Here is an 18,811-nt window from a genome sequence, read left to right as displayed (position 1 = left end):
GCTCCCAACAACCAAGTGAGTCATGTCCCTGCCTTCGCGGCTGTTTCCAGGAAGTGCTCTGCGCTCTCTGGGTCCCCTCTCCTCCAGATACCTCCTTCTCAGCCTCTGACTCGGACAGCTTTTCTCTTCTCTATCAACACCTATCAACACGCCCTCCCTTTGGTGATCTCATCTGGTCTCCTGGCTTTAAATACTGTCTCTGCTAAGGGTTCCTACATTTCCCTCAGCAGCATGGACCTTGCCCTGAAACTCCAGGCTGGGATATCCGACTGCCTCCCAGCCAGCTCATGCAGCGGCCTAAAAGACATCTTAGGTTTAAAAAAAATTTTTTTTTAATGTTTATTTTTGAAGGACAGAGAGACAGAGCACGAGCAGTGGACTGGCAGAGAGGGAGGGAGACACAGAATCCGAAGCAGGCTCCCGGCTCTGAGCTGTCAGCACACACAGCAGGGCTTGAACTCACGAACCACAAGACGGTGACCTGAGCCAAAGTCAGACACTTGACCGACTGAGCTACCCAGGCGCCCCCAGACATCTTAGGTTTAACACACTCAAAGGTGTGTTCCCTCCTCTTTACACCACCTTCGCTTTCTCCTGGCAAACCTCCGCTCAGGTGGTCCTCAATGTCTGCACTATTTAGCTGGTGGTGAGGCCAAAACCTCAGTGCCGTTCTTCGCCAGCCCCTCTCACACCCCACCCCCAGCCCATTCATACTAACTGTCGGCCCCACTTTGAAGATAAGAGGACCTGCCTACGCCCCGCAGTGTCTCCCGCCCAGACCATGGACTTGGTAGCAGGAGCTTCCTCCCTAGTTCCCTGGCTCCCACCCCTGCTCCCACACACAGCCAGAGGGACTCTGTTCGCATGACTCAGATCACGGCCATTCGGCGCTCAGAACCCTCCCACTATACATTTAGGACAAAACCTCGGTCCCTACAAGGCTCCACATGAATTCTCTGACCTCATTTCCTCCCGTGTTGTCTTTTATTTTAGCCACTGAGGTGGGTGTGGAATGGTATCTCACTGTGGTTATCATTTGCATTTCCAAGATGATGATTAAGGAAGGTGAGGCACACACTTTAAATAATAATAATAAATGGGTGCCATTTACATGGCATTTATTATACGCCAGGCACTATGCTAAGTGCTTTTATAACTCATGAATCCTTTCCAAACCTCTTAGGCTAGATGTGTTTTGGAATTCTGGATAGTTTGGATTATTTATTTATTTATTTTAATGGTTATTTATTTTTGACAGAGAGACAGTGGACAGAGTGTGAGTGGAGGAGGTGCAGGCTCCACACGGTCAGCATAGAGCCTGATACAGGGCTCAAACTCATGAACCATGAGATCATGACCTGAGCTAAAGTTGGACACTTAACTGACTAACCCACCCAGGCGCCCCTGGATAATTTGGGATTAAGAAAAAAATTTTTAATGTTTATTTTTTAGAGAGAGAGAGAGAGATTGAGAGAGAGACAGACAAACAGACAGAGCGTGAGCAGGGGAGGGGCAGAGAGAGATGGAAACAGAAGCTGAAGCAGGCTCCAGGCTCTGAGCTCTGAGCACAGAGCCCAACGCAGAGCTCGAACTCACAAGCTATGAGATCATGACCTGAGCTGAAATCAGATGCTAACTGACTGAGCCACTCAAGAGCCCCTGGGTAATTTGGAGTTTAGACTGACAAAAGAGGGCCTGAACCCCGGCAAGATCTGGGGAAGCATCCATTCACACTGGTATTTCTGCAGCAATGATAGTCTGTTTGGATCATGTTCCACCTGGGATCATGGATCTGTATTTAAATCTCTGATTCTCCACAAACCATTTTATGAGGTAGGTAGTATCACCAATTCTAGTTCATAGATGGGGAAGCTGAGGCACAGAAGGTAAGTGCTTAAGCCATAGTCCAACACAAGCCTTTTTTTTTTCACTACTGTAGTCTATACCAGTTCTTAGGGTAGCTGACTGGAAATTAATCAATACTGAATGAGTGGATGAATAAATGAATGAATGATATTGAGCTGGGAAAGTTGGAGAACTTGGGCTCTCTCAACTACTTATTGCTTGTGGCAGGAAAGTCAAACACCACTGAATTAATTCTGTGTATTTAACCTAATTCACTGTGATTACAAGAACTGCCCAAAAAGAAAGCAAGATCCGCCCCCCCCCCCCACAAAAAACGATCCTCAGAGTTATCTTTTAGAGTTTCCGTACTACTTTATTTTGAACAAAGTGCTATTTGGGAAAGATACATCAGCACCTAAAGACTCAGAAGGTGCTCGTTTGGGTGATGATAAAACGGCAGCCCGTGTTGTAAGAGACTAGAAAACATTCCCAAGGGGCTGACGTCACAATTCCAAGTGTGGTCAGGCACCTTAACAGGCCCTTTAAATATTCTTTTAACAAAGAATAGGGACAAATAACTGTAAGCAAATCCACTTATTTTTTTTTTTTTGCGGTTTTGGCAAATGAGCTATAAAATTATTATCCCTTAATTGCTTTTAATATGGAAAAGTCTTGTTACTTCCACTCTACTCCATAAGCCTAGCACAAAATGTTACAGGTCTCATTGTCACCACTGCAATAAACTTGCTGTGATGCAAGCATTACCTGTGTCTCAATGTAGCCACATTAACAAGCAAATCCACTTATTTTGAACAAAATACTGGATGTAAAAGTCTTATGATACAGAGGGTGGCATTAAACTAGAATTTTTAAAACAGAAAAAAAGTGTGCGTAAGGCAACACTGCGACCAGTCTTCAAGCATGTGCCGCTGCGTGGTGTGAAATGTAATTTTCCTAAATTGACAGTTTTTACTCATATCAGTATTATTAATCTGACTCACAAATAAGTGCTTATGTAATCACTTTTATGTATTTACATTTATTCATTCATCCATTTTCAGTAACTGTCTTTAAATGTAACATAGTGAGTTAGTGGCTATACTTCAGAGATTACCAATACACAACTAAGAGGAGAATAATTAAAAAAAACCCAAAAACACCTGTCTGATATATGACTGGGTTCTCGGGAGGCTTGGGATCCAGTTTCCAGTGAAAACATAATAATAAGTTCAAGAAGTGCCATATCATAGGGGAACCTGAGTGGCTCAGGTAATGATCTCATGGTCCATGGGTTTGAGCCCCCTGTTGGGCTCTGTGCTGACAGCTCAGAGCCTGGAGCCTGCTTCGGGTTATTTCTCTGCCCCTCCCCACTCATGCTCTGTCTTTCCCTGTCTCAGAAATAAATAAAACATTAAAAAAATTTTTTAAGAAAAAACACTTTAGGTGAATGTGAAAATGATGGATGCTAGCAATATGTGTAAATGGCCCAAAAAGTGACTCTTGTGACAAGGATGTCTGTGAAGAGTATAACATTGTTTTCATGATACGTGAGAAGATGGGAGCAACATTTAAATTTTAGCATTTTTGATATCATGATTCCAAATGTGTCCTAAAATCAGTAAACTTAAAAAATATATAAGTAGACAGCTGATTATGTTAGCTTGCATCCCTAAACATTTCAAGTAGGCCCCAAAACTTAAAAAAAAAATCTCTTTGAAAAGGTGGGGAATACCTTGTTATAGGACACATGGGGTTTTTTAGCCCAAGTATTTAAAAAATTTTTGAAGGAACACATTAGCTTGCAAACGTGATCATCTTGGAGGATTGTGAGTCCTTTGATTTCTTTTTAAACAACAAGCATTACCTTGATACTCAGAGAGGCGGACAAATGAGGCAGCTTTATAAATGTGAAGCTCACTCAGGGACATGATAAAGTGGTAGTCCTCACCCTTGGCCGCACCCTGGAAACATCTGGGGAGCTTTAAAAGTAAACAGCCCACGCCTGGTCCCACCCTTGGTGATTCTAATGAACTGGGCTGGGGTGGGGCCCAGGCCTTGGGGTTTCTTAAAACTCCGCACATGACTCTGATGTGCAGCAAGGATGAGAACCATTAAAGCAAGGTGTTTCAGAATTTTTGGTAGAACATGTTACGAAGGGCTTTTAGAAAATGAAAAGGTCCCACAGTCAAAGCAGCAGGATCTGTCCTGTAAGGTGCAAATGTGCACCGTGATTTTTACAGGAAGAAGACAGTGCAAGGGGGGCGTCTATGAGCATGTTATGTGTGTCTTTCTGCTCAGTGCTCCTTCTCTTGAGCAGCCATGCCATTAGCAAGCCCCGTCCACTCCACCTCCTAACCTGCCCCCTCTCCTGCCACCTTGGTCCTGTCCTTCACTGCCTGCCTGCTGGACTCTGGCAGCAGCCTCCCCCTGCCCTCCCACTGCCCCTGTACAGTTCATTACCCACAAAGGTGAGCTAGCGGAGGTCCCTGGGGCATATACAGTTTGCAAAAGCTTCTGCTCTCTACAGAGATTGCCCAGAGTGTCCCTAACCACCACACTAGGACTGGGAGGGGTTTGCCCTAAAGTGTAGGCAGCACCAGGAACAGCAGAGCTGTGGCAGAAGGAACCTGGGTCCTCGATGCCACTGTTGAGCTGCCATGTCACAAGCCCAGAAGGTGGCCTGAGGAACCCCGGACTTGGGGGTTGGGGAGCCCACACACTCCCTGACTGCCTATGCCAGCATGAATGGGGTTTTCCGTCACAGCCGAAAACATCCGAGCTATACACCCTCTGTTCCAAAGTATCCTATTTGTTGGTCGTACATTTTTTTTAACCAGGTAAAATCACCTAATTTGCTTTTCGTGTTTATTGTCTCTCCCCTTTTTAGGACTCCAGTTCTACAATAGCAGGGATATTTGTCTGTCTTGTTCCCTGCTCTGCCCCTAGTACCTGAAACTGCCTGCCAATGAGGAGGAACTCTGAAACAATGACTGAGCTCAGTCCTTGCAACAGCTCCAAAAGGTAGGTGTTCCAAATACCCAAGTCCTCCTGACTTTTCCCTGTTGTGACCCTGCAGTCACATGGCCTTCGTCTTGCTCCTTCACAGAGTCCAGCTCCTCCCAGTCCAGAACTCCGCCAATGCTGTTCCCTCTGCTGGGAATGCTCCCATGCATTCCATTGAAGTCTTCGGATCCTTCAGGCCTCCTCGCTAAGGTCAGTCCTTACAGCATCTTCTGATCTCTCCCAAATACATCAGGCTCCCCGTGGACATGCCCTCCTGGCCCCTCCATCAGGGCACTTAGAGCGGATGCAATCGCACAGCTGTTTCTGTAATTAGTTACTCAGCTTCTGTTTCTTTCCCTGAGAATGAGCTCCAGGAGGGTGAGGGCCCTTTTGTACTGCCAAACCTCTAGAGGGCCTGGCCCACAGAAGGTGCTTAATAAATACCACACCTGACTGTCGTGACCAGGACATTTGTCGTTCACTGAATACCACGTACCTTGCAGTGACACAGGGTCGTGCCACTAGTTCTGGGTGAGAGCCGAAGTGAACTGCTTCGCTCTGGGCCTTAGCATCTAAGCGCTGCACTATGTGACTCACTAGTTCCCTGTCCTGCTCTGGTGACCCTGGAGGCTATGTGTTCCAGTCGTGAGGCTTCAAGACCAGAGCCCATATCCACCTATGTCTCTGAGGTACAAGGTAATGCCCCCCTCAACCTGACCTGCCTTGTGTCACAAGTAAGAAATTGACACTTGTTATGTCCAACTTCTAGGGTTTCACAGTGCAACCTGTTACTGCAGCAGAACCTTGCCCATCGCTAGCATTCCTGTGACGGAAGGAAGGCAGCTAGATTCAGAGACAAGCGTGATCGCAGACTGGGAGGTGAGGAGTAACGCCATGGCCTCCAGCGGCCGGAACTGAACCTCAGTGAAAGGAAGGGGGGGGGGAATGTATGCAGAGAATGACTACTCCCTGGGGAATCACCACTTTCAACTCCTGATACAACCAACGAAAGGACCCAGAGCCCCCACTCCCTTGAGAAAGAGCCCACCTCGGGGCCCTCATCAAACACAGCTTCTCAGGAATCACAGCCAAGTCTCAGCCCCTGTGGACGGGAGGCAGCTCAGGAGCCAGCAACACCCTATTAGCCAGAGGAAGCTGAACCAGCAAGACTGCATGAAAGGGCCCGGGCTAATTCAGGCTGACAACCCTCGCGCGGAATCACCCACTGGGGTTCTGCCTCTCCGGCTCCATCCCAGAGAATAAATCGCACTGTCAGGTCTAATTTGGGCCTCAGCTGATGGGCTGAGCAGAGCATCCATGCGTTCTGGCCACGGAGGTCAAGGGCAGCCCACACACTGGCGGCCAGTGGTGAAAGGCCCAGGGACTGGTTAGGTGGACAAGGACCGGGAAGCCAACAACAGTGGGTTTCCAATACAACCAGAGACACTCTGCTCTGCTCCTGTGAGATTTCTGGCCCAGGCCGTTTCCGGAGCACTGTACTGCTGATCCTGGCACCGTACCAGCTTGGAGCTGGGCACAAGGTAAACACTCCTATTTGGTAAATAAGTAAGCAAAACAGCGCCAGCGAGTGCGTACTATCTTACAGGCTGGAGATCTCGCTGCCTGACCCGTGACAGTCAAGGCTGAGACATATAAGCCGCCGCCGCCACCACCTCCATCTCCTGTATTATGTCACTACTTTGTGCCAAGCACTAAGTATTTGAGATTCGTAATCAATTTTCTGTCTTTTTTTTAAGTAGGTTTCATGCCTAGCGTGGAGCCCAATGCGGGGCTTGGGCCCTGAAAATAAAGATCTGAGCTATGATCAAGAGTCAGATGCTTAACCGACTGAGCCCCCCAGGCACCCTGATAATCACTTTTCAATTCTCAAGGGATAGGAAACTCCTGGGTTACACTCCCTACTCTGGGCATAGCTGGACCATTCGTTTTACCATTTTGATTTCAAGAAGCCTGCCCTGAAATGCCAAGTCAGCGTTCGGTGTCCCAGTCCCCTGCCCGGAGTTCCCACAGCCCTGTGGCTTTTCCCTATTGAACTCCCATCGCTCCAGGCTGTTTACCCAGAGATCTCTCCCACAGTGCTCTCTCTCCAGGAGGGCGGCTCTGGGACCCTCCTTCCAAGCACAGGACCAGGAAATGGGAAATGCCCAATATTTACCAGATGGATGGAAACCCAAGTCCAAACCCCTCATTTTACAGAGGAAGAAGTGGCGATTCAGAAAGAAGAAAGGGGAGATTCACTGAAGAAAGGGGGAGTGGAGAAGGGGAAACTGCTCCTTGATGAATCTCTTCCTCCTGTGAGGCCCGAAGCTGCCTCCAGGAGCCCTAGCTGACCTCCAGGCTGGCTGGGCACCTCCGGGGGCCCACCATCCCCTGGGCTTCCCCCATATGGCCCTGAAGCGCTCTGGGCTGTCACTGTCACTGAGCGCTGGCCTGCCTCCCTCCCGGGATGGGGAGCCCCATAGTGCAGGGTCCACAGCCAGGAGGCTCCCACCCCTGCACACGGCTACACCACAGAGGAGGTGCATGTTAGATGTGTGTTGAATCGACCAGCAGAACCCAAAGAAAGGAAACAAGGCCTGAGCCTCATTCTAGGAAGACGAATCAAAAGCGCAGTTATACTTTCTTTGGAAAGCAGAGGTCAGAAGTCTTCCCAGCCTCCTGCAAGCCAGGAAGCGGACGTGCGGCTGGTGCTGCTCACCAGGACTGGACGAGCACTGGGGAGAGGCAGAGGCACAGGGCAAACACGGTTCACAAGAAAGCTCTGCAATGACTAAAACGTCCCCAAAGCAAAACACACTGCTCTGTTCCTCCTCCGCTGGGAGAATTTAAAACCGAGGTCACACAGCTAGCAGTCTGGGGGCTCCTGGACCTCTGAGGGGGTAACCAGTGGAGTGCCAAGAGTGAGGGCTCTGGAGACAGACTGCAAAGGTCCCCACCCTGACTCCCTGACTTGGTCGGTGGCTTTACCACTCCGTGCCTCGGTTTCCAAGTCACTCCTGTGGGGAGATCACAGCAGCGACTTCACAGGGTGGGTGCAAGGGGTAAATGAGATCATGCATGTAAAGCGCTCACATAAGGGCTAGGCACAGAGTCAGTACCCATTAGTGTTAATTATTATTGTCTTTCTTCCCCTGTGGAGCCAGGCGCTCTTGGCTGGCTAACCCAACTGATGCTCTCAATTCCCTTTTCCTCTGGCTTCCTCCTCAGAAGAGGCTGGAAAAGCTAAATCAAATTTCCCACCTTCCTTGGAGCTAGGGGAAGCCATGTGACACTGCTGGCCAGTGAGATGCAAGTGGAATCTTCTGGGGGGACTTGGGGGAAATGCATCAGTGGTCCAGAAAAGGGAAACATGTGCGACTGGGGCTGACCCTCCTCCCTCGTCTGACTGGCGCTACAGCGCCAACCTCGCCATCGCAAGGGAGGCCGAGGGAATCAAAGAAGCTCCGGGCTGGACACCACTCACCGAATACCTTCAGGTTTGTTCTTATGGGAGAGAAATCAAAGCTTGGTTGTTTAAAATGCTATAAGCGGCGTTTTCTGTTCTTGTAGCTAAAAGCATTCCTGGCTGATGCACCCATCATGACACAAATGGCTCAGGGCACCTGTGCATGGAAACTGTTAGCCAACCTCTGTTAGGTCCCTGGGTGAGCCCCCTGACCTAGAGGAGAAGGGAGACTGAGCCAGAAGAGTGCCTCCCAAACCTCAGTCTTCTTGCTCTTCTTTTCAGCTGCATCTAGTCCCATCTGTGCAATTATTTACTTAATCTTTTCTTTATACCAATTCGTTTTTATTTTTATTTATTTCTTTGTTTTAAAGTAATCTCTCCACCTAATGTGTGGTTTGAACTCACGACTCTGAGATTAGGAGTTGCATGCTCCACCGACTGAGCCAGCCAGGAGCCCCAGTAAACCAATTCATTTTTAAACGTGAACACACACACACACACACACACACACACACACACACACACACACAATTTAAAAAGGAATCTGCTGGAACCCCCAGGTGGTATCTGACTATTGATTTTGGCTCAGGTCATAATCCCAGGGTCGTTGGGACTGAGCCTCACATTTGGCTCCACACTGAGCGTGGAGCCCGCATGGAATTCTTTCTCTCTCCCTCTGCCCTTCTCCTTCTCTCATGCGTGCTGTGCTCTCTCTCTAAAATAAAATAAAATGGAAGCTATATTACTACCAAAATGAAAAATTAGTTATTTTTTGTTACAAAAATAATTTAACAAATAATAATAATAATAATAATAAACAAATACAAGGTAAACAAACAAAATATGTTCATCTACAAACCACTAAAAGTTATATGATGTAGCATAATTTGGGTTTATTGGACTAGCAAGAATTCTTCATTTTTGCCTTCTATCGGGAAAAAAATATGTCAGAAGATCTGGAAATGCTTTGCATTATTACAGGGCGACAAAGGGTGAGAGCTGACAAGGGGCTGCCCCCCAGAGGGAACACAGTGTCTGTTGCTGCAAGTCCCGAAACCCTGTTCCAAAGTGAGCTTATGTGTTTGGATCTCCGGCCGGCTTCGGGAAGAATTGGGCTGGGTACCTTATTCTTACTCGGGGCCTCCTCAGAGAGGCCCTCTTGGATTACCTGGCCTAAAACCGCCCCTGTCCTTCCCACACAGTCCCCTTCCTGCTTCACTGACTTCTCCTACATTCACTTGTTTGTCGTTTTATTCTCCAGTAGCATGTCAGTGCCCACAGGGAAAGGATTCTGCCTTGTTCATTCCTGAATCCCCAGCACCTAGAATGTGACGGTAGGTTCTCAGAAGCATATTTATCATCATGGTCGTGAAGCACAAAGGAAGACTGAGGAACCATTACAGACTGGACGAGACTAAGGAGACATGATGACTAAACACAGTTTCACATCCTGGATAGGATCTTGGAACAGAAAAGGGACATTGGTCGGGGGGATGCCTACGTTGGTTGGGTGTTCAATTTCAGCTCAGGTCGTGATCTTGTGGTCTGTGGGTTCAAGCCCTGCGTTGGGCTCTGTACTGAGAGCTCAGAGCTTGGAGCCTGCTTCAGATTCTGTGTCTCCCCCTCTCTCTGCCTCTCCTCTGCTCGGACTCTCTCTCCCCAAAATAAAAGAAAAACTATTTTATATTTTTATTAAATAAAATAAAAAAAATTTTTTTGAAAAGAAAAGAATAGGACATTGGTGGAAAACTAGTAAAAGTTGACTAAACCCTGTTAGTTCACAGTACTGGACCAGTGCTCATTTGCCGGTTTTGGTAGCTGTGCCAAGGCTGCCTAAGACGGTAATATCAGGGGTGTCCTGGGTGAAGGGGAGGTACATGAGCTTTCTGTACAGTTTGTGGAACTCTTCTGGAGTCTAAAATTCCTTCAAAATAAAAGAATTGTGCTGAGAAGCATCTTTTGATGGAAATGTGGCCCCTTGAGACCATCCCACGAACTGCCCCAGGTCCCTGGGCAGAGCCTTGGACCAGGAAGAAGGAAGGTAAAGAGACCCAGTAAGCAGCCAAGGAGAGAAGCTGCTGTCCAGATTCGCTTAGTTCCCAGAGCACGACCTGCTGGTCCCTGCAACTCAGTCAACATCACGGTCACATGAACCGTGCAGAGTCTGGATGTCAGAATCTTCTCTTCTCCACCTTCCATACCATTAAGGGCTTTTCTGCTTCGAGGATCAGATGGTGCCCTCACCTCCAAGCACCCTCACTGCATCCTGCCAACAAAGGTGCGCATCCTCCTTTTGGAACGCTCCACTAGCAACCAAGTGCCACTGCTTCGCCTATGCCAAAGACACGCACCAGGACCTTCGCTACCAAGTCCCCAGAAACCTAAATATAACATATTCAAAATCTTTACGTCACAGGTATTTGCTATATGCCCGTGTATGAATTCTGTGTCAGTCCCTACGCTGTACCTTCAGCCTACAGAGGAATGCCACATCCGCATGGGGTGGGCAACAGGGCCGTTCTGTCCTTTGATGGCGGTGGCAGGTAAGACACTGAATGTATTTGTTTATGCTCAGAGAACTGTATGCCAAAGAGGGAATTTTAGTCTGTGCAAATTTAAAAAAATGGAATTAAAACAGAGAGGGTGTAATACATGGATGTGTGCCATGCACGAAGATTTCAGGGCCACTCCGCGGCTGGGGACGGTGGGAAGCACGCTGCAGAAGCACCACATACCGCCCGGCTTCTTTTCTCTCTGCGCCGCAAACCACGTAGGCGCGAGTGTGCGTTACGGGGGAATGTCCACCTGACTGCTGACGCAATTAGCTCCGAGCGGAGGTGTTAGACTTGCAGGTGACCGTAGGACAGGGAAGGAGACTTCCATTTTTCCCTTGATACTTTTTCAAGTAATTTTTAAAAACAATAGAGGCCTACGTGGACTAGTTGTAAAATTTAAGCCGACGGCCACGCTGTACTCACCCTGTGTGCTCCGGACACTAGGGCTCCTCGAGGGTCTCAGAAGAGCCAATGTCAAAGGCTGTGCATCTGCGGAGAAGAACAACACAAGGTTATGTTTTTGGCCAGTCCCAGCCTTCCTGCCACAGTTTCCACCATTCACAAATGACCCCCTCAGCAAATGTTTACGGAACACCTGCCCTGTGCTAGGCACCAAGGGAACGCCAGTGACCAGGCCAACGTGGCTGTCCTCAGCGAGAAGACATTCCAGTAAGGGAGGAAGACAATAAAACAAATACATGATGCAGAGTCAGGGAGTAGTTAAGTGTCTTGATGGAAACTAAGCAAGGCGAGGAGAATGGGGGGCCTGCTGCTTGCCGGAGCGGCCAGAGAACAGACACTTTAGTCCAGGAGGACCACAGGCTGGGTGCCTATCTGTGCAAGAGCCTTCCAGGCCACGGGAATGCCCAGTGCAAAGGACCTGAGGCGGGGTATGTGTGTGGAGCATTTTAGGAGCGGCAGGAGGCTCCTGTGCCTGGCACAGGGAGAGTGAGGGGGCAAGTGGTCAGAGATGAGGGCAGGGAGGTGACAGGGGCAGATGGAAGGCCACTCACTATAAGGATATTTCCTCCAGACAATTTTGAGTAGAGGAGTGGCAGGGATAAATAGTGCTTGTCCTGACTTGTACTTTTTATTATTAATTTGTGTTTTAAAATATTTAGTATGGTTGTTCCTATTTGGATATTTCATGAGGACTTTATATTATTAATTTATGGTTTTGAATACTTAGAACGGTTGTTCATATTTGAATGGATATTTTAGGAGGAATGAATGTCTCCAGGGTCTGCACTGTTCACCCGCACGTTTCAGTTTAGGCCAGGTACTTACTAAATCAGGAAGATGAGGTCTGAGGGGATAATCTAGAACCTTCCTGTAAGGAATGGCCATTAAATAATGACTCTCACTCCCCATGTGCCAGGCCGTGTCCTAGCAGACACGTGCTGACTCATTTCACTCACTAACCCTAAGAAATAGGTGTTTACGATTACAATCATGCTACAGAAAAGGAAACTGAGGCACCGAGTAGGTAAAAAAAAAAACAAAAAAAAACCCCACTAACTGAGGCTGCCCAGCCAGTCAAAAGTATATTACAGCTGGAATGAACTCCGGCAGCCTGGCTCCAGAGCCTGCTCCTGGCCATGGGGCTGGGCCAGTGGTCGTGCTCAGTGAAGAGAGCTAAGTACAGGCAGATGATGCCCCCGCTTCTCCAACAGCACGATGTCCAAATGCTACTCAAACACCAAGGCTGAGCTCAAACTCCAGCTAGCTCCTCCAGGAAGCTCCCAGGAAGGAAACCCAGTGAGTAGCTAGCCAGCTCTCCAAAATCTAGGAACCAGGTTATCTTTGATAATCTTGCTCCTAGGTTCCTGGAGAAACCAACACGGGTTCTCAAGACTTCTCATGCCAGAGAGCCCTGCTGGCAGCCTGCTAAAGATGAGTGCGGACTCCTTCTCAGAATCATGTGTTTAAGTGAACAAAATACAATACCCAAGGCTATAAAGGAAACCAATTATATTAAGATATCAAAGTATCTGTAAAATAAAACCTAATCCGAGATACGGTAATATTCGTGCTTCTTTATGAATGCTTTAAATTACAAGATCCTAGTGGTGCATCCAATAACCGTAGTAATTTAGAAACAGATGAGTGTAAATGATATTTTGCAATATCTGCAGCAACTGTAACGTGATATGGAAATATTTTTAATTTCTGGTGGTGAAAAAGTCACAGTATTGCAATACAATTGTAGCTTTGGCCCTCATTCCAAAGGAAAGGATATGCTAAATTCCGGATGGTAGAGGGAATAAAGCCGTAACCTTTTTTCCCCAGCCAACTTCACAGTCCTCTAAATTCCATCCAAGGACGCTTCAAGGATCTGTGGACCTAGGATTAAGAATCCCGATAGGGTAAAGGTAGAGCAGGTTCCTCGGGAAGGTAGTGACCGGGGAGTGTGAGGCAGATTCAGACCCTTGTGGATGCCGTATGGGAAGGGGTCCTGGAGGGCCAGTCATACAATCCAGGCTGGCCAGTAAAGCCACTGACCCTCCTCTCCCTTGCTCCTTGCCTCCAGAGATGGCTCGGGGTGGCCCTGGCATTGAAGCCATGGTGATTAGGTTCAATAAACACCGGTCTCAGATCATGTCCTGGGACTATAGGGAAAGAGACGGTTTATTTCTCTTGGGGCTCTGCTTAGCTGGTTGAATATATACGTAGAGCTGCCTCAGAGCCTACGTGACAACAAAACCAACACAGAAGACTACAGAGCCAGGAAGTAGAAGGAAACAGGGTCCTGGCGATGTCGTGGAAGGCTCTGGATCTAGCCACACCTGAAGCCATTCAGTGTACAATGTCCCAGGCAGTAAGTGCAAATACTTCTTTTTACACTTAAGCAGGTTGAGCTGAATTTCCGTTTGTTCACAAAACCAAATGACTCCATTAACACAGAAGGGCAGAGTTGAGTGCAGCTCTTGACAATTCCCATAGCTCACTACCAAGCCATTTAGGAGAACACAAAATAAAATTAGACACAGTTCCTAAACATAGAAATAGCAAATAGAGAAAAACACACACTCTTTAAAAACTCAGAAATAGTCTCCTGGGTAGTTGGCTTTCCCTAAGCTGGTCTGTGAGGCCCTGACAATTGGGATTTTCAAGATGCTTGACAGGGGAGGAGGGAACCAGAAGCACCCAGAACATTTTCCTTTATCACCAGACTTTCCATTTAAAAAATTCCTGGGATGATCAGAAAGCCCCTGCAATAAAACTCCTGTAAAATTGTAATAGCTGCCTTTTAAAATACAGCAGGAATTGCTTTACTGCCACTTTCATTCTTCCTCCTTCCTTTCTCTAGAGTGATGTACATGGCTCTTTAAAGGCACATCAGCAGTGACGTGTGGTGGTGCCACGTCTCTGTGACTGGAGGGAGCTGTCATATCCATCAGTGCCGTGTCCCTCATACATGGGAGGGGACGTAGCAGAGAGGGGGATGCTGGGGGATTGTGGAAATGGCAGCAAGGGTGGGCTACAGGGTCAGCACTTCGGCCAGGACCCCAGATCTCCGAGAGCCCCTCCTCACACCACCTGGGAAGGGAGAAAGCCCGTGGATTTGTCTCATCAATCCCAGCACACCTGCTAGAGCAACAGCTCTCCTGGTCACGGGGCCACGCATCTCACTTCCCAGGTTTATTCCAAGAAACAGAATCCTAGGTGACAGAACCTGGGGATGAGGGGATGTTCTGGCCTGATTCGCAGCCAAACTGGTTCCTCCCCTTAGCCACTGTGATTGGCTCCAGGAAGGACACGTGATCCAAGCAGGGCCAATCAGAGTAGGCCCTGGAAAGTTTGCTGGAATTACTGGGGGGAAAGGGATGGGATGGAAGGTAGGGGCTGCGGAAGGCCTCTCTGCCATCTGGGGCGGGGGGGGGGGGGGGGCACTGGAGAATGAAATCAAAGCTGAGAGAGGCAGAACCCTGGCAGAACCCAGAAGTGGAGAAGGGTAGCTTCCTGACAAGAATACTAGAGTGTTGGCTCCAGTCTGGCCAGCTCTGGGACTTTCAGGTCCCAAAGCCATTAACTTCCTTGTGCAGTTTAAGCCAGTTTGAGCTGGGAAGATTCTGTCATTCACAACAGAAATAACTGACTGATGGAACCGGAAGGGACCGCAGAAATCGATATAACATTCCTTCATGTTTCGGTGCACATGATCCTTTCTAAGAAGCTGACAAAACAAAACTATGTCATGTCTCTCCAGAAAGGGGAGGGGGGACCCTCCACAAAATGCTGTGTTTCCAAAATGTCAAAGGGCTCTGAAGCCCCGTCCAAAGGAATTGGGTGAAGAACACTCTGATCCAGTATGAATCGTGCACTTGATGGATAAGGAAACTTAGGTTCAGAACGCTTATGTGACTTGCTTGGACCCAGGGCTGGGGGAGGCAGAGCCAGGCCTCTCTCCCTGAGGAAAGGTGTGGTCCTCAAGGGAGCCTGCGGAGGGTAAGGGGAGGCAGCGGGGGAGGCTGCGGGCCCCCACGCCCCCATTTAGTAACAGCAGTTCCAATTTTTTTTCTGCTTTAAAAATTGGGCTTTTAGGGAAGTGTCCAACCACTCCACAATAACGTATGGAAAGCCGATCTCCTCTGTCACATTTCAGAGCATTTACATGTTATTGACCTTGGTTTCGATCCTTACTGACACCTTACGAAGAAGGCACTACTGCCACGGCTCCACCTGAGGTGTTTCTGCAGGGGTGACCAGCCAGGGCACTGCTCTCTGATCCCAAAGCAGCCCAAGCACCTGGGCCTTTCTGCTCCTGTGCTTCTGGGCCTCGAGCTTCTAGTCTCCCTTGTCTTTCGGTCTCAGCTCGATTTTACCTCTCCACTCCCCTCAACTTGGTCCTTCCCACGGACCAGGGAAAGAAGTGGTGGCCGACCTGACGGGTCAGAGGGTACGACAGTGGCTGGACTTGCTCTTCCAGTGGGAAGAATTACTAGCCCCAAAGGCTAGGACCAGGCACCAGTTCTTTCCCCTTCCTCTGGCCAGTGTTCATCTACCATCTAAGATCACTGGGGGCACACGCACTCCTCCTGACCAAGTGCTCACAGGGACAGCCAGGCCTTTCTCCTCCGGGCAGCTCGCTGTATGAGTGGCTGATCTAGGCATTTAGACCTAAGGTAAAGGAGAACCCAGCTCACTGGGGCCTTTTGCCACAAGCCGCCTTCTCCTTTCTAGACTTTACCAGAGCTTCACGTTGGCCACAGGGACCTGCCCGCCTATTAATAAAGAGGTTCCACCATCCTTCATTTAGAGAAGATTCCATTATGCCCATCTTTGAAATAGGGACTTAGAAAATCTGTTCATTCAACTGCCTCTACCCACCTGCCAGCAAAGAAAAAGCTGCTATGCAAAGAAAAGACTCTGCCTTGGGAAAATCTAGACCCTCGACTGCTATCCTGTATGGCAGCTGCTGAGATCATCTTGCAATTAATCATGTTTTCTCTTATGACCTATATTCTATTAATAACACACTAACGACTTAGCACTAGTTCTTCCACTGATTGATTCGGTCCACAGATATGACTAAGGCTGCGTCACTGACTTCGAGGGTCTTACATCCTCATTTCCTGTCCCCTCCCATGCCCCCCACAGAAAATTAGCATCATGACATAGGGCTCTGAGGACCTCACTGTGCCAGGGGGCCCAGCGGCTGTCCTGCCTCCAGCCTAGCCCAAGTAGCTGGGCGGTAGAGTGGCTGCAGACAGACCACAGAGAAGCTGCCGCGGGCAAGCGGCCAGGTGTGACCGCTTCACGCGCCGCAGACCGGCCAAAATGCCGGACTCCGGCGCCACCGAACATTACTGGAGTTGTCGACTGAGGGGAACTCTCGGTCACCGCGGGGGGGAGCATTCACAGGAACAGACATTTTGAGAGAGCAGCTGGCAATTTCTTGTAAAGAGGAAGAGACGGTAACCTCAGTGACACACTTCACTTCCCCACTGACTGGGGTCTGGGATTCCCTGCTGAGTTCCCAGACCCATGTGGCCTTGCAAGTTCTCGCTCTGGCTTAAAGCATGAGGTTTTAGCTTTGATTTGACTACATGCCAGGCACTGTTTCCAGTTAACTATCAACTCATTTGACCCTTAGAACAACCCTGTGAAGAGGGTCTGCTGGCATCCCCATTTGTAACTGACCAGCAAACTGAGGTACAGAGAGGTAATTTGCCCAAGATCACACAGCAAGCAGATGGCACAAATCCACTGAGATCTGAACCCAGTGGGTCTGGCTCCAGAACCGCCAACAACGCCACTTCCCAAACGCAGCAGTTAAGAGTATGGGGGGCTCAGCCCCGAACCGCAGCTCATTCCACATCCAGACATCAATTTCAGATGGATCAAAATACAAGTGTATCTAGAAGAGAACACAGGAGCATATCTTCATGTTGATGTAGGTGAAGGTTTCTCATTCAGGAGTTCTAGGAGTGTGTTCGTCTCACAAAAAGACTCATTCAGGGCGCCTGGGTGGCTCAGGGCACTGAGCGTACGACTCTTGGTTTCAGCTCAGGTCATGATCTCACAGTCACTGAGTTTGAGCCCCGTGTTGGGCTTCATGCTGACAGTGCAGAGCCTACTTGGGATGCTCTCTCTCTCTCCCTCTCTGTCTGCCCCTCCCCTGCATGTTCTTCATGTTCTTTCTGTCTCTCAAAAATAAACTTAAAAAAAAAAAAAACGTATTCACACAGTCCTTTATCCCTTCACCAGCGTGCTATGCATATGTGATACTTGGATTCAAGAGGGTCTTGCCTATCCCCAGAACAATAACTCTGCCAGAACACGAGTGAACTCTCTGGGTGCGCTCCCCCCGCCGCCGCCCGGAAGGTGGGTGTGGCAGCCATCTGTGGCCATGAGCAGGCAAGAGAGTGAGAGGAGGGCTGGAATTGACCACGCCTCTGCCACACCATTGAACCACATCCTTTCCCTCCAGATGTTACTTGACACTCAGGCTCTTAGGTACTGAACTGACAATGCCGCCCGTTTCAGGCCGATACTTGCAGCCGAAAGCACGCCAAACTAAAACACCTTGCCACAGCCAGACGCTGGCTGCCACGGGCTGTGGAGAGTACAAGCAGCCATGAACACGGGCTTGAAGGTGTCTCAAAAGGACTCAGAGATGAGCTTTGGGAATCAGACGTTTCCACTAAGCGTGACTGATCACAGGCATCTAGAGATTGACACGGCGTCTGAATCAATTCTCGGAGGACCTGAGCTGCGAGCTGCCTTCTTTCTCCCTATGGACTTGTGAGAGCAGTCAGGGAGACTGTGATTTTAAGGGCTGAACCCAGCCAGCTGGCACAACTGCACCGGTGCTGCTGGCCCCAGGCTCCCGGGCCGGGGAATCCTGCAGAGCTGGTGGGTCCTTTTTCCTCCTGTCACCAGCCATTTGCTGGATGTGCCAACAGTTAAGCCCCTTCCTGCACTCCATAAAAACAGCTCGTCAATGTGGTTGACTGTCGGGTGCTTTTCTACAAAGCACTCCCACAGACCTCAGCTAATCAGATGGAAGATGGTGGAGTGGTCAATCTACCAAAATAGGTCAGTCTTTATTTTTTAATCCTCTTATTCACAAGGTATTGAAAGGGAAGAATGAAAAAAAAAACCCAACATCATTAGCGAGAACATCTAGGGTTACTCAACCTATCTGTGCCTCAGTTTGCTCACCTATAAAATGGGGATAATAATAATCGCGGTGTTGTGAGGACTAAATAAATTACTCTAGGAAAATATTTGTTTATTTATTTGTTATGTTTTTATTTTTCATTTTGAGAGAGAGAGAGAGAGGGAGAGAGAATGAGTGCATGCAAGCAAGCAGGGAAGGGGCAGAGAGGGAGGGGAGAGAGAATCTTAAGCAGGCTCCACACTCAGCATGGAGCCTGATAAGGGGCTCGATCCCAAGACCCTGGGATTATGACCTAAAATGAAATCAAGAGTCAGA

At 48.7% G+C, this 18,811-nt stretch overlaps 1 protein-coding gene and 1 non-coding gene across 2 annotated transcripts in view; both read right to left on the bottom strand.

Annotated features, from left to right (window-relative positions):
* SIPA1L3 (signal induced proliferation associated 1 like 3) overlaps nt 1-18,811 on the bottom strand; it is a 225,182-nt gene that overhangs the window by 124,067 nt on the left and 82,304 nt on the right. The window contains exon 2 of the mRNA XM_029924283.1: nt 11,293-11,358. The gene's annotated coding sequence lies outside the window, so the exon portion shown is untranslated. The remainder of the gene's footprint in view (nt 1-11,292; nt 11,359-18,811) is intronic.
* Nucleotides 2,553-2,700, bottom strand: LOC115281324. The gene has a single exon (XR_003904237.1). It is a non-coding gene; the product is annotated as a small nucleolar RNA SNORA1 (small nucleolar RNA).

This window comes from Suricata suricatta, chromosome 16, assembly GCF_006229205.1.
Source record: "Suricata suricatta isolate VVHF042 chromosome 16, meerkat_22Aug2017_6uvM2_HiC, whole genome shotgun sequence".
Lineage (NCBI taxonomy): Eukaryota > Metazoa > Chordata > Mammalia > Carnivora > Herpestidae > Suricata > Suricata suricatta.
This window is presented reverse-complemented; position numbering and strand designations above follow the sequence as displayed.